Source organism: Cavia porcellus, unplaced genomic scaffold (assembly GCF_034190915.1).
Source record: "Cavia porcellus strain 051 isolate PalLab524CR breed Dunkin Hartley unplaced genomic scaffold, mCavPor4.1 scaffold_3, whole genome shotgun sequence".
NCBI lineage: Eukaryota > Metazoa > Chordata > Mammalia > Rodentia > Caviidae > Cavia > Cavia porcellus.
The window spans coordinates 29,218,894-29,234,786 of record NW_026947486.1 but is presented as its reverse complement, the minus strand read 5'-3'; positions in this window follow the sequence as shown (position 1 = coordinate 29,234,786).

The following is a 15,893-nucleotide window of genomic DNA, read 5'->3' as shown; positions in this document are numbered from 1 at the left end:
GCATTCCCAGCAACAATGCAAGAGGGTTCTTTTTTCATCACAGTGATTTGTTATTGTTTGATTTGATTGCCATTCTTTCTGAAGTAAAATGGAATGTGTTGTTTTAATTTACATTTCTCTAATGGCCAGGAATATTTAACATTTTTTCATATATTTAACTCAGACTCAGACTTTTTTCTGATAGGTTGCAGACATTCTTGCACAGTCTAATCCAGTCTAAGATCTCGGATACTCTTGCTGTCCCTCTCCTTGGGTGTGATGATGGATTCAGTGGACAAGTTCACTGGCATTAAATTGTCCACTAAGTCATTATTCCTATGCAATCAATTTAACTACAACAGTAAAAGGCTGTATCATGATGGTGGTATCTATCAGGAAAAGTTGAGAAACAACATACCATAAGACCCTATTAGGGGTTCCCCATTATCAGTGGTGCCAATGTGAGCTTCCAACCCTGTGTAGGCTGAAACCAGCCTCTAAAGGGAGGAAGTGAGTCTGTGATCCCCAGTTCCTGCCTCTGAGCAGCACTGCCCCCAGTCTTCTCCCCAACTGTAGCCATCTCCTTTCACTGTCCTTCCTCATCTATTCTAGTAATTTAGCAATGTAAAGCAGCTAATGATCTGTTGTGAGACCCATATTCACCCAGCTCTCACCTACAATGGTATCCCCATCAGCTCCTAGTCCACATGACTGTCTTCAGGCACTTGTACCACAATCACTCACCAATTGTGACTCTGGAGCCTCTCAAAAACAGTGTCGTGCATTCTTGCTGTCATCTTCAATTGCATAAGATTCTCCTGGTCTGGGTGTACCTCTCTGGTTCTTTGTGAACAGAAAAGTTTCTGCTTTCACTTTGCCTCCCAGCCTGCAGTTAGTCAGTCAACTTTGGGAGTGCTGCCCTCTGCTTCCTGTTGTGTGGTCCCACCTTATCAGTATCACTTAACCCTGTTTTCTTCCCCTCTGTTAGTCCCATTATGGTTTCCATGTACTCCACTCTCACTTTCATTCCTCTCCAAACTATTGATTTCTAGAAACTTCCTAGAGAAGCTGAGTTGCTGTCATTCACTATTCTACCTTTTTCTTTCTGCCTCTTAACGTTACTGCCATTTATCCTTTCACTAAAATCACTGAAATCTTATCTGTCATAACTGAGAATCAGAGGTACAATTCAACAGGCTGTCGTACAGTGTATGTGAAAACAGCAACAGGGTTAAAGGAAATGAATAAAAAATAGTGCGTTAAATTAATGATAGTAAAATTTCATGAACTCTAGCTGGAAGGAGCTATGGGTTGAGTGGTATTTCAAGAATTCAAAGAGAGGAAACATGGTTGTTAGAAAGTACTAAGCATCAAGATGTGATCTAGGTTCTAAGAGAGACACATCCCAGTATAAGGGCCAACAGAAGTGAGCATGCAACAGGGTCATATTGCACTCTCCTTCAACATATTGGTATCCTTGTACTTGCATGTGGGTGCAACCCAGTTGAAAAGCAAACTAGAAGAAGATAAGCCAGCCTTTTGGGTCATAATACAAAGTGGAAAAGAGATCTCTAGAACAAGTCCTACTAGCTAGGCATTTTTGGCTGCTCCTGATTTACTGGTATAGAAATTCAAAGAGACTTCAAGGTATGAAGAGTCCATCTGAAGCAATTTCTGACTGTATCAACACATGACTGAGCTATCAAACTATCTCATTCCTTGAGACAAACATTAATGGCCAAACTGAGTAGTATGATACAATTCTTGTCTCTGTTAAATAATGTATAAGACAGAATAGATGAATGTTCTAGTTTTGTATTTTTTCATTGATAGTGATGCTGCCTAGTTCATAGAATTATTTTTATTTTTTTTTATTTTTGTGGGTACAGGGAATCAAATTCAGGAACCTCATGCTTGCCAGGCATGCACTGAACCACTGGCTATATCCCCAGCTTTAGTTTTGTATTCTTAATCACAGGATTAAACTCTGCATTGGGAAATTGACCCAAAATTATCCTTTAATTTAAACTGAAGACAAGTGATTTCCAAAGTCATGTATCCAGACTAGCAGTATCATAATCTCATATAGATGATTGGTTAGATGTACACATAATCAATCCCTACTTCTAAACCTACTTAACCAGAAACTCTGGAACTTAATCTCAACATTTTTACTTACCAGAACTTCTGATGCACACTGAGTTCCATGAAGCACTATAATAGACACACCTTTCATATAGAAGAAAATGTCTAAACCCCCGAGAACCCCTTTACCCAACATCTTTGGCATTAACAGCTGTATCCAGTTAGGGTTCTCAACACGTCACAGTGTGTTGCATTTTTGGGGAAATAAAGAAGATGAATAGGAAGCAAGCAAAACTATGGATGCCTTTGCTATGGTTTTATTTCTCAGTTCTCTGAAGCAGTCTAAGTCATAAGAAAACTGGTAATAGTTGCTAAAAAAAAAAAGTGAGCCCTAACCAGCACTAATTCTCTTCCCAACAAGTGTGGTGGTTTTTATAGTTCTAGAACAGTTGTTCCCTACCCTGGGAAACACCTGGGGTAGACAATAGTGTGTGTACACACAAATATGAGCATCAGGAGTGGGATTTTAATTTTAATATTCTAGGCTATCATTTCACTGCAACCACATTGAAAGACTCCTATGGCTAAAATGGTCACTTAGAGGCTGTACTTTTTCCACTGCTTTCCATGATGCAAAATGTTTACTAAGCTGTGGAGTACATCAGAATCACCTGAGGGGCTTGTTAAAAAGCAATCCTCAGGACTTATCACCAAGAATATCTTTGTATGTGGAGATAGAGCTCAAGGATCTGCAGATTTAAAAGCTCCACAGGTGACTGTAGTGTATCCATTCCAAGCACCACACTGCATAATTCTTAGTGGTTAAAGGTACAGGCTCCAAAGAACTGGCTCCACATTCCAGCTCCTCTTACCTCATCTTTCACCTTGAGAGGGTTATTCATTTCTCTGTACCTCTGATCCATACTTTATAACCTTGGGATCATACAAAATATTTATATTTTATTCATGTTGGTAAAACTTCAAAAAATAACTCTCACAAAACACTTCAGCACCATCCCTCACACATAATATACTAAATAGGAAATCTTAGACAATATTATTTCCAAGATGATAGTAGTGACTAACACCATAATCTGAATTACACTGATTGAAATAGAAGGCAGAGGACATATCTGACCTCTTTCATCTGTTAATACCCTCCTGATGGTTCTAAATTTTCACATAGGCTACCAGGTTTTATTAAATTTCTTAGAAAATAAAACATGAATTTGAAAGAGTATTCCCCTCATCATTATGCAAATAACAGAGGCAATAGCATGGTTTATTAGAGGACTTCAGAGAAAAGGAAACAATCAGTTCATATCTTAGCTCACTCCCATGTCAAAGAAAGGGTAGGAGGAACAGAGGTGGAAAGAAAATAAGCACAATTGAATGCTGCAGGGTGTTCATGGATCAGTAGAGAGTGATAATGGCAGCAAATAAGCTTTATCAAAGTGGGATTACAAAATAAATATAAAGGATTATTCTCAAACCTCATAAGTTTGAGAGAAAGTTTCTGGAAAATAGGTACTTTCAACAGTTTGAATGGCACATCACACACCTCCAATGCTTACCCATCCCCAAGAACTAAAGTTTAGAACATAAAAGAAATTTTATTTCATAAGGGACAGTTTGAGAAAAATGTAGATGCATGGGGTTGTTTTTAAGACCTTGAAGTATTTTTTTACAATACTCTTGAACCGAAAGAAAAACTTTTGGGCTTTCTTTCAGGGAACCAAAGCATAAATCTGCTAGCATACATACTACCTTCTTCCCATAAAAGCTCAGAGTTCTTTTTCTTACTTGAACCTTCATCAAATAACAACCTCTGAAATATAGCAAATAGCATACTAGGATTATTAAATAGACAAATACAAAGTAATACATTCAAAGGGAAATGAATGTCATGTGGGTCTACATCTAGTACACATGTGACTCTGACTCTTCATTTCTTTATTTGCAACAGAAAGAAAACTTCTCCACCTATACAAGAGTCAAGTTGTCTATCATCCCATATAAATATCTGAGGCAAATATTCCTGATCAGCTTCAGCAAATTTCATTAAGAAGATGTTTCAGTTACTTTTCTTATTACTGGAACAAAATACATCCACAGTTAAAGGAAGATAGGTACATTTTGTCTCACAGTAGTTACAGGTTTTAGTGCAAAACCAGCTGGCTCCAAGGCAGGACAGCATGGCACAGAGGCATAGCAGAGGAGGAACAGTCCATGGCATGGCATGTAGGAAGCAGGTTTCTTTTTTCAGTCCCTTTTCCATCTGCCTTTTGGATGGTGCCACCCACAACAAGGGTGGAGCTTTTGTTTTCAGTAAATCTGTTCAGCCACACCCAGAAACATGCTAAAAATCAGTGGATTTATTTAGCACCACACACCTTTAATTCATACCCTAAATCCAGCATCTCCAAAAAGCCCCAATTACAAGCACATGAAGATTTGGAGGAGAACAAATAGATACAAGCCACAACAGTAGAAAATAATTAACTCTTGAAACAGTTTCCTTTTGCACCATCATATATCTGATGGTCTACACTCACCCCTGACACTGGGATACTCTCTAGACAGGAGATAATCTTTAAGGCTTATTCAACAATGCACTTTCCTCTAAAAAGGAAGATGATAGGGGTAAATTCTGACTACTGCAGATTATAACAGGAGTGTATTCCACCTGCTTCTTAGAAAGGCATCAGCAACAAAAAAAAATATGTTTTTGAGCAGTTTCTTTCCCTTTCACCTTCACAATATCTATTGTACATTTTGGATCATTTTTACTCTTTCAGTTTTTTACACTAGGGAGAGAATATGATATTTAAATGTTAGTCTGATTTATTTCATTTATGAGTATGATTTCAAGTTGTATCCTTTTACCTATAAAAACCTCAAGTTTATCCTACTCTATAGCTGACTAATACTCCATTGTATAAAAATACCACATATGGGAAAGGACAAAATATTATATATGTGATAGATAACTATGCTAATAATCTCTGTTGGTTCATCACAAAGAGCAGCTTGTGCTTTCATTGTTCACTGATCATTTTTTACACCTATATCTTGTAATCTGAACAACTACTTTGAAGATAACAATATGCAATATATTGACTGGTGTTAATCTCCTATTATTTTGTTTTGAAATTTTGCATCATTTTTATTTTTTTAAATAAAAGTAATATGCAATGAATGAGATGTAAAATAGTAGTACTTGGTTTGTCTAGAACTCACCTTCTCCAAAGGATCTTTCACTCCTTTAAGAGCTTTCTTATTTCTATCATTATTTCCCTTTTTGTTTATCCTTTTCTGGCCCATCTAAACTACAAGAAACGTGAATTCAGGAAGAATACAAAATAACTTACAATAGCCACAGCTCTTTGAACACTGCTTTATATACAATACTAGTAAACAAGGTGAACTGTGCAAATTAGTTGATGTTCACTGATTTTTTAACTTTTTAAAGTTCAACTTAATGAGTTTTACTTATCTCCAAGTTGTCCTTCAAAATCCCAGTCTAATTCATTTCTGAGACATCCTTCTAAGACCAGGACAATCCCCTCATAATAGGTTAATATGTATGGCTCAAACCACCGTTCTGATTATAGTTGTAATTTTCTCATTTTGTACATACTTATTTTAATAACATGTCCTTCTTTGACAGTATGACAGTCCACTAACCAGAGCCTGTACTTTTACTTTATTAAAAAAATATTATGCCAGGAATACAGTAGATATCAATAAACAATTGTTGAATGAATGAGTTCCACTAATCCATTAGTACCTGGTAAGATAAAAATACTTTTTGGCTCTATGAGAGAAACAGCTACTTCTTGTTCCAGTCTCCCATACCTTATCATACTTAGGGTTACTTACTGAATGTAAGTGTCTCATGGAAGTTTAGATACACACAAGGACTCAAACAGGAGTAATGTGATACTTCTATTTAATTTTACTTAGCTACTGTTAAGAGGCTCTGTCCCTATTTTGGGCTGGATTACTTTCCTTCCAGCCTAATATGGATTTAAATTTTTAACCTCAAATGGCTTTGAATATTAATAAATCTGGTTGCTGACTTTTGTGTCCATCCATAAGTATGATAAGATGTCACACTCTCTTCACTCAAATCAGATGTTTTGGCCTAGAGTTATTCTGGTTCTGCATCTCCCTGCTTTTATTTTTGCTTACTGGTATGCAATGCATTTGTTTTTTTCCCCCTCATATCTACCTAAAATATTTCATATTTTTATTATAAAGTAATGTACTTAGATAATTAGTGAAATATAAAACACTTCTAATTTCTATAAAAAAACCAAAATTTTACAACAAAGTATTTAGAGAATAGCAATAGTAAATGCAGTGAATAACATATTCTTAAAAAGAATGGCCCAGAGTACAAGTTAGACAAAATGTAAAGAATTTTAAAAACTTAGATCCCCACAATAAGGGATCTAATTAACAAATGGGCAACTGGAATAGGCACTTCTCAGAAACGAATATATATTTTTCAGCATAAGATATACAGATGGACAATAAATATATGAAAAAATGTTTAATATTACTGACCATCAGAATGATGCTAATTAAAACTACACTGAGATGTCATCTTACTCCAGAAAGAATGGCTATCATCAAAATATCTAGTATTAAAAAATGCTTCTGAAGATGAGGGAGGACTCTTCTACACTGATGATGGGAATACAGACTAGTATAAATACCATGGAAATCAATATGGAGATTTTTCAAGAAACTAAAAATAGAAATTTAATTTGACTCAGTTATCTCCTTTTAAGTATCTTCTCAAAAGCTTTAAAATCATATTACAGGGATACATATATAACCATATTTATATCAAAAAATTTATAAAAACTAAATTTTGGAAATAACCTATTTGTCCATGAGCAGAAGAATGAATTGTTAGAATGTGGTATTTCTATACAATAGAGTAGTACTCTGCCTTAAAGTTAAACTTAGGCATTCCATAGGCAAATGGATGCAACCTGAGCATATACTGTTAAGTAAAGTAAGTTTGACATGCAAGCTCAAATATTGCATGATTTCTCTTATATGAGAAACTCAAAATATATGCATATATAAAGAGCAAAATACATGATAGAAAAATAGGAATTACAGTTTTGTGTAATGCATTCTTGATGCCTGGTTACCAACCTAATATTAATTGATACAATGATGAGATAGCAGAATATTTATCAGAACCTCTTTTCCAGAAGTAAAACTAAGATGCCCTAAGTATTTACTCTGTGCTTTTAGTGACATTACAAATGTGGGGGGAAAGGGAGATTGTATTCATAAGGACAGAGCAAAACCACTCACCTGAAGGCTGTAAGGCGAAAAGAAAAAACGAAGGGGCAGGAGCTCATTATCCCCTTCAAGGCCATTCCCCGGTGACCTAATATTCCCCCTCCAGGCCAGAACTGTTAAAGGCTCAAACACTTTAAAATAGTACCATCCTGGGGAACGACCTTTTAACACATGGGCATTTGGTAGATATTCAAGATCCAAATTATAGAACACTGTCATGGAAATCCTAGTGAGAAAGCATGTGTTTGAAACTGGATACCATGCTTAAAAGAAGCCAAAGTTGTGAAAGATGCTGGAAAGAGAAGAAAATGTGAGTCATGTTAACATGTCCTTATGATGTGCTTTCTTACAACAGGTCAAAAATCAACAGTTGAGCCAATCATAACATAAAATCTCCAAAACCATCAGCCCAAAGAAACTTGTTTTTCTGAAGAACTGAAAGTGGAGTAGATAACAGCAGGGAGATAAAACTTCTCTAGGGCCTAGAATCAAGATACCTGGAAAACAGCTTTGTGAAAGAAAAAATGTAGATCTCCTTAAATTATGAAAGACCTGACCAGAACTTAAAAAGAAGCTGGAGAAACAGAGTCCAATGCAGAGAAAAAATAAAGCAGTCTGTTAAGTTGCTTACTCCAGCTCCAAGGAACTTGTCTTCAGTAACAAAGTTAAACTTGAAGAAGGTCAGCAGCTCCAGAGAGAAACAATGTAACTGGGCCAGCTTCCCTAGACACAAGAAAACCCTATGTTTAATGTAAACTGCAAAACTGTGAGGGTTTTTACTCTAAAAGTGACTTCTTTCATATGGGAAGGGTAGATTTGATGGCAGGCTGGGGTTGTACAAGTAATCTCACTGCAACGACCATCATATTTGAGAGACATTTTGAGAATAATCACAAGACATTTTGAGAGGTGTTGAAGACTGAGCCACAGATTAAATGAGGATAACTATGCCTCAGGGTTTTGTTTTTCCTCGGTATCAGCTACCACAGTGACTTGGTGGGAGATGGTCACAAGAGACAGTGGCACAGAGGTGTGAGCTAGACATAGACCCTCCTGAGAACTTAAGCTAGGTATGGGGAGGTTACAGGAGCCCTGCTCTCCATTATTAGAGGCCAACCCAGGTGCCTATAGCTTTCGGAGGAAGCTGGGTCTCAATGTGTTGGTGTTAAGTCCAGCAATCTTGAGCTTTCCCTGTGCCCTGCTACCTACATTCAGCACAGAACCCAGCAGTCTGTTTCCATCCTCCATCTACCAATGTAGGCAAGAATGCTCCTGGACTTGAATACTTACCAGAGCCTATGGTGCATGGTATATAGAATGTGGGTGGAGGGTAGCATACAGACTCACATGGTGTAAAGCTAGGAGGAGAAAGCCGTGACTTGAGGTGCATACAAGGTCATGAAAAATGGGACCTATCAGACTGATTACAGCTATATTGTGAACACCGGTGACTGACCATGCCCATGGGGAGGTGGGGCAACATTGAGCATTCACACATGAAAACAGGAGTATGAAAACAAGAAAGGCCTTAGAAGGCCTTTATCTAGTATATTCCAATTAATGCAGACATTCAAAAAAATTAGTCATTTGAAAACCTGAATTTGTGTGATACATTCCTTCTGTGTTTGTTTTGTTTTCCTTTTCTTCAATTGGTTTCAGGAAGTTTGAGGAGCTTTTTCTTTTACTCTTTTCTTTTCCATTTCTTCTTTTTATTTCCTTATTTTTCTGGGGTTATTTTTTTTTCTTTTGTTTTTCTAACTACTTTTATCTAAGTCTGTTAATTCTCTTTTGCTCAGGAGAATCCTTACCTTATTTTACTCCTTTTTAACTTAAATTTCATTATTTTTAAATTTTACTTCTATAATTTTCCTAATCCCTATGCTATCCATTTTTATCAGTACAAACATTAAGCTTTGTTAATCTTAGATGTTTAGTTGATTCTATTATTAATACTTTTCTATATTTAATAGTGGTATAGTTGTTACATTTAGTAGATATTTATTATATGTCAATATTATTTGTCTTATTTTTTATGTTTTTTATAATTTTTTTTAAAAGAAGGGGATTAAGAAAAAAATGGGACATAACGACATAACAACACAGGTCAGAACAGAACAATTTAAGCAACATAGTGTTTCACCACAAGATAACCCAACATAACAGTAGTTACCATAGTGTCTCTTTCCTCGAAATATTTGAGTATAACTTCATATGCTATAGCATCAAACATAACATGACAGTATAAAGCCATTCAAGAGAATGAACGTATTACAGGGTATTTAGAACCAAGTAACAGAAAATGAACAATGGTTTCTATATTATCTCCTTGTCTATAAAATTTTTGCTTATACTATCACATATAATAAAATCAAATAAGGTACAACATGATAAACCGATTAAGATGGAAGAACAAAAGCTTCATGGGATTCAAAACAAGATAATATTAAATCAGCACTAGCTATTATATTGTCTTGTTTTCTTCAAAATAACTGTTCATACCATCATAGACAATAAAATCAAACAACCCAGAATAAAACCACTCCAATTAACGAATGAAAACATTATAAGGCATCAAAGCAATATAATGGGGAATCATGATTACCACATACTTTTATGTATTCTTACCATTTCTTACACTAGGGAATCTATTATGTATTTATACATATGAGTTTGATTTATTTTGCTTGTGAGTAAGGTATCAAGCTGTGCCCATTTATTTATAAATATCTCAATGTGATCATTCATTATAGCTGAGTAGTACTCCATTGTATAAAAATACCACAACATTTTATCCATTCTTCAGTCAAAGGAAACTTAGGTTGTTTCCAAGATCTGGCTATTACAAATTGTGCTGCTATAAACATGGTTGCACATATATCACTGTGGTATGATGTCTTCAGTTTTTTGGGGAATATGCCTAGAAGTGGAATATCTGGAACAAATGGGACTTGCAATGCCAGCTTTTTGAGAAATCTCTGGAATGACCTCCACAAGGAGAGTTCCTTTTTCCCCACAGCCTCTCCAGAATTTGTTGTTGGTAGTTTTCTTGATCCTGGCCATTCTTTCAGGAGTGAGATGGAATCTCAGTGTGGTTTTAATTTGCATTTCTCTAATGAGTAATGATGATGAACATTTTTTCATGTATTTATTTGCCATTTGTATTTCTTCATCTGAGAATTGTGTATTCATCTCAGATGCCCATTTTTGGATTGAATCTTTAAATTTTGGGTGTCTGATTGCTTTTTAATTCTTTATATGCTTTAGACAGAAGTCCTTTGTCTGAGGGACAGTTCAGTAAGGTTATTTTCTCAGTTTGTGGGTTTTCTTTTCACTATGCTGGAGATTTCTTTTGACATGCAGAAACTTTTTAATAAGATGTGATCCCAGTTGTTGATTCAGGGAGGTATTTCCCATGTGGTTTGATTCCTGTTCATGAATTCTCTACCTATTCCTATGTCTTCAAGGTTTTTGCCCAATTTGTCTTCCAATAGATTTAGAGTTTCTGTTTAAAATATTCAGATCTTTGATCCATTTAGATTTTAATTTAGTACATGGTGATAGGCATGGGTCTAATTTTAGTTTTCGGCATATGGAGAGCCAGTTTTTCCAACACCATTTATTTATTTATTTATTTATTTATTTATTTATTTATTTGTCAGTACCAGGGATTGAACTCACAATCGCCTGCTTGCAAGGCAGGTGCTTATGCCACTGTGCCAAAACCCCAGCCCTCCAACACCATTTATTAAAGAGACTGTCATTCTTCCAGTGAACATGTTTCGCTCCTTTATCAAAGATAAGGTGGTTGAGTATGTTTGTAGTTGTGGTTGTATCTACTAATCTATTACATTGATCTTTGACTCTGTGTTGATTCCAGTACTGTGTTGATTTTACTACAGTTGCTTTGTAGTATAACTTCAAGTCAGGGATTGTGATGCCTCCTGCCTTGCCTTTGCTGCTTAGAAATGTCTTTGCTATTCTAGGTCTCTTCTGGCTCCAAATGAATTCAAGGAGTGATTTCTCTAGATCTATGAGATATGTTGATTCTATTTTTATTGGTATTGCATTGAATCTGTATAACAGTTTTGGCAGAATGGCCATTTTCACAATATTTATTCTTCCTATCCATGAGCAAGGGATATCTTTCCATTTTCTGAGATCCTCTTCAATTTCTTTTTTCAGTGTATTATAATTTTCCCTATATAGGTCTTTCACTTTTTTCATGAGAATAATTCCTAAATATTTCATTTTTTTGGTCGCTAGTGTGAAGGCTGTGGCTTCTCTTATTTATCTCTCTGTGATTTTGTTGTTAGTGTATAAAAATGCTATTGATTTTTGAGTATTGATTTTGTATCGAGCTACATTGCTGAATTTATTTATTATATCTAAGAGTCTTTCAATGGAGTTTTGGGGTCTTCTATGTAGAGTATCATGTCATCTGCAAATAATGATAATTTAACTTCTGCTTTTCCTATCTTTACCCTTTTTATTTCTGCCTCTTGTGTAATTACTCTAGCTACTATTTCCAGTACTATACTGAATAGGAGCAATGACAAGGGGTATCCTTGTCTTGTGCCTGATTTTAAGGTAAAGGTCTTCAATTTTTTGCCATTTAATATGATACTGGCTGTTTGTCATAGATGTCCTTTATCATATTAAGGTAAAGACCATCTATTCCAATTTTCTGTAAGGTTCTTATCATAAATGAATGTTGGACCTTATCAAAAGCCTTTTCTGCATCTATAGAAATGATCACGTGATTCTTACTTTTGGCTTTACTGATATGGTGGATTACTTTTATTGATTTACATAAGTTGAACCATTCTTGCATGCCTGGAATGAATACCCCTTGGTCATGGTATATAATCTTGATGATTTTCTGCATCCTATTTGCCAATATTTTATTGAGGATTTTTGCATCTATGCTCATTAGGGAGATTGGCCTGTAGTTCTCTTTTTCAGTGGGGTCTTTCTCAGGTTTTGGCACTAGAGTAATATTTGCTGCCAGGAACGACTTAGGAAGGATTGCTTCCCTTTCAATTTCATTGAATAGTTTGAGGAGTGTCAGCATAAATTCTTTGTATTTCTTGTAGAATACTGCAGTGAATCCCCCTTGGCCTGGGCTCTTCTTTGTAGGTAAGGACACAATGATATTTTCAATTTCATTAATAGAAATTTGGTTATTCAGCAGCTTTACGTCTTCTTGACCTAGCTTTGGTACTTCATATGTTTATAGGAATCTGTTTCTTCTGTGTTATCAAACCTACAAGACGAGAGGTTTTCAAAATATGTGTTGATGATCTTCTGTATTTCTACAGAGTCTATAGTGATTCACCTTTTTCATTCCTTATTGCATGGATCTGAGCTTTTGCCTCCCTTTTTAAAATAAGATTGGCTAGGGAATTATCAATTTTATTCATTCTTTCAAAGAACCAACTCTTTGATTCATTGATTCTTTGGGTTGTTTTCTTAGTCTCTATTGCACTAATTTCTGCTCTGATTTTTGTAATTTCCTCCCTTCTTTTGGCTTTGGGCTTGACTTGCTCTTCTTTTCCTAGATGTTTGTGGTGTAACAACAGGTTATTTATTTGTATTCATTCTGTTTTCCTGATGTGGGAACTCAGTGCAGTAAATCTCCCTTTGAGGACAGCTTTCATTGCATCCCACAGATTCCTGTAAGTTGTATTTGTATTTTTCTTTGCTTGTAGGTATTGTTTAATTTCTTCTTTAAATTTTTCTGTGATCCTATGATTACTCAACAATGTGTTATTAGGTTTCCATGTATTTGTGGGATTCCTGCTTTTTCTTTTATCATTAATTTCTAATTTCATGGCACTATGATCCAATAACATGCCTAATTTCAACTCTTTTGCATTTATTTAGATATGTTCAGGATCTCTTTCATTTCTTTTATCGTTGCTTCTTTTTCCTGGGAGATTATATCTAGTTTGAATTCCTTTAAAGCTTCCCAGAGTTGCTTCTTTATTTCAGTTGCTATTATGTCTGATATTTCAGGTATATGGTATATATTTTCTTCTATATACATAGCTCCTAAGGTTTCTTGGCATGGTTTGGAAATTTGAGCTATCATTTTGGTCTTTCACTTTGTCATTTTCCTGTATTTCTGTGTTTCAAGTGTTGTTCTAAGGCTTTCCCTGGATGTGATGGGAATTGTCTCTTGTACCCTAGGCTCCTGGGACTAAATGGAGGTTGCTGAGCCTGGTCCAGTTAGTCCCTCAGGCCCTCCCGTGCCACCTTCAGTGTTCCACATATCTGGGCAGGTAATTAACTGTCCAGGTCCGTGGGTAAGTCAACATAGACACTAGAGGGGGAGTAGGATGAGAAAAGACAAGAGACGCGAAGAATGGAGACAAGACAGGAGTCTGATCAAGTCTCATTTATTCAAAGAAAGAGTAATGAATATATAGGGTATTTGGGGAGGAGGGAGCTAGGTTCTGAGACCTCAGCAAGTAACTTAGCAACAGTGGCAAGACCAAGGGTTATAGGGCAATTCCAATATCCCGCAAGCTAGCTCATTAGGTGGGCTGATTAGCATAATCATTAGCATAATGGGCCAAACAGGCTAGGCAAGGAGAGAAGCTTAAGTACCAAATGGAGCTTAATCCCTAGAGGAGTTTAAGGTGGCTGCTGCCTGCAGATATAAGGTGGCAGCCAATTACAGGGCTTCCCACATCTAACCACTATGGATGATGGGCTAAAGCTCTCCCCAGGTGAAGACCAATGACCTGGAAGTCACTTCACCTACTCTCAAATCCTGTAATTGAAGAAGGTCACTGGGCATAATATAGTTGGTCCACAAAACCTCCCAAGGCTAGTCTAGTATGCCAGGGCTCTGGACCAGTCCTTGAACTCTGGAACAGATGATCTTAAAGTATCCCGGGGCTCAGGGTGGTACATGGACTTACCCCAGGGCTAGCTGAGTTTTCCAGTTTGGGAGAAGGTCATTGGATGTATCTTGGGCAGGCCTGATACCTGCCAAGAGCTGCCTAGTGTGGTGGGGCTCTGGGTGGGTCCTTGAGCTCTGGAAAAGATGATCTTAAAGTCTCCCAGGGCTCAGGATGGTGCACGGATTTATCTCAGCTGCCAACTGAGTTTCCCAGTTTGGGAGAAGGTCACTGGGTGTGTCCTGGCAGACCTGAAACCTGCCAAGTGCAGCCTAGGGTGGCTGGACCTTGGGCAGGTCCTTGAGCTCCCAAAGAGATGGTCTTAAAATCTTTAAAAGACATAGGCAGAATAGATCAAAAAACAAAACCTAACATATGCTATACAAAAGAAAGGACAAAAAGAAATTTCTTGACTGAAAATCAAAGGATGTAAAACGTTTCACATAATACAACATACAAGTTAGCAGGGGTGGCTATCTTATATTCAGACAAATAGACTTCAAGCCAAAATTGATCATAACAGAAAAAGAAAGTCCCTAAACATTGAGGGAACAATTTAACGAGAAAACAATTATAAACATATGTACATCAAACACTGGTGCACCCAACTGAACAAATCAAACACTACCGGACACAAAAGATCAGATAAACATCAACAAAATTATAGTGGGAAGCCTCAATATGCCATTGCCATAAATAGGTCAGTTAGGCAGGATATGAACAAAGCCATATCAGAGTTGAGCCACACTATTCAACAAATGAACCAGTATTAGAAAAGTACCAGGATTCCAGGAACAGTGGCAGAGAGGCCTCAATGAATGGAGTAGAAAGTTAAATGAAGAAGACAAACAGACAACTAATGACAGAAAAAGAGCACAACAGAAATTAGACAGACAAGATTGGCTATAATCTCTAATATAGATGGCCTTGATACACTATATTAAAAAAAAAGAGAGAATCACTGGCAGAATAGATCAGGAGGTAGAGTCCACTGAAATAGTCTTTATAGGAAATGTAATTAACCTGAAAAAGTGCATATGGACCAAAACTTAAATATGAGAAAACAATTCTCTATGTGACAGGGAACCAGAGAGTAATAGGGACAACTAGACTAGTATTTGAAGAAAGGTGGGAAAGACCAAGACTTAATAGGTAAAGGAATACAACTAGAGATCAAGTTCCAGAGGAAGAAGCTTTGGAAGCACTTATGCAAACAGCAGGTTGCCCCCCTCCCCATTTTAAAACCGAAGGTGTTGGTGAGACCCAAAAATGCACACAGTATTCCCTGTGGGAGTTAAAAGGGAGGAATAGTCTTAAAAAAGACAGCAGAAGATGCTGTTAATAGTGTATCAGGAATCAAAACCCATATTACTCATACTGCTCTGCTTAGATAGAACTTATTCTGTCCCAGTTTGTCTACATGCACTAGATCTGAGGACAGGACAGTTATCCCCAAAATATCAGGATATAGCAGAGTAATCATCTTCAATTTCCTATTAGCTTAATCTGGAGCCCTACATAACTTATACTGTTATATCATGACTGGTCTTAGTTAAATTTGATTTGTTTGATTACTGTTTGTTATCAACAGATTTT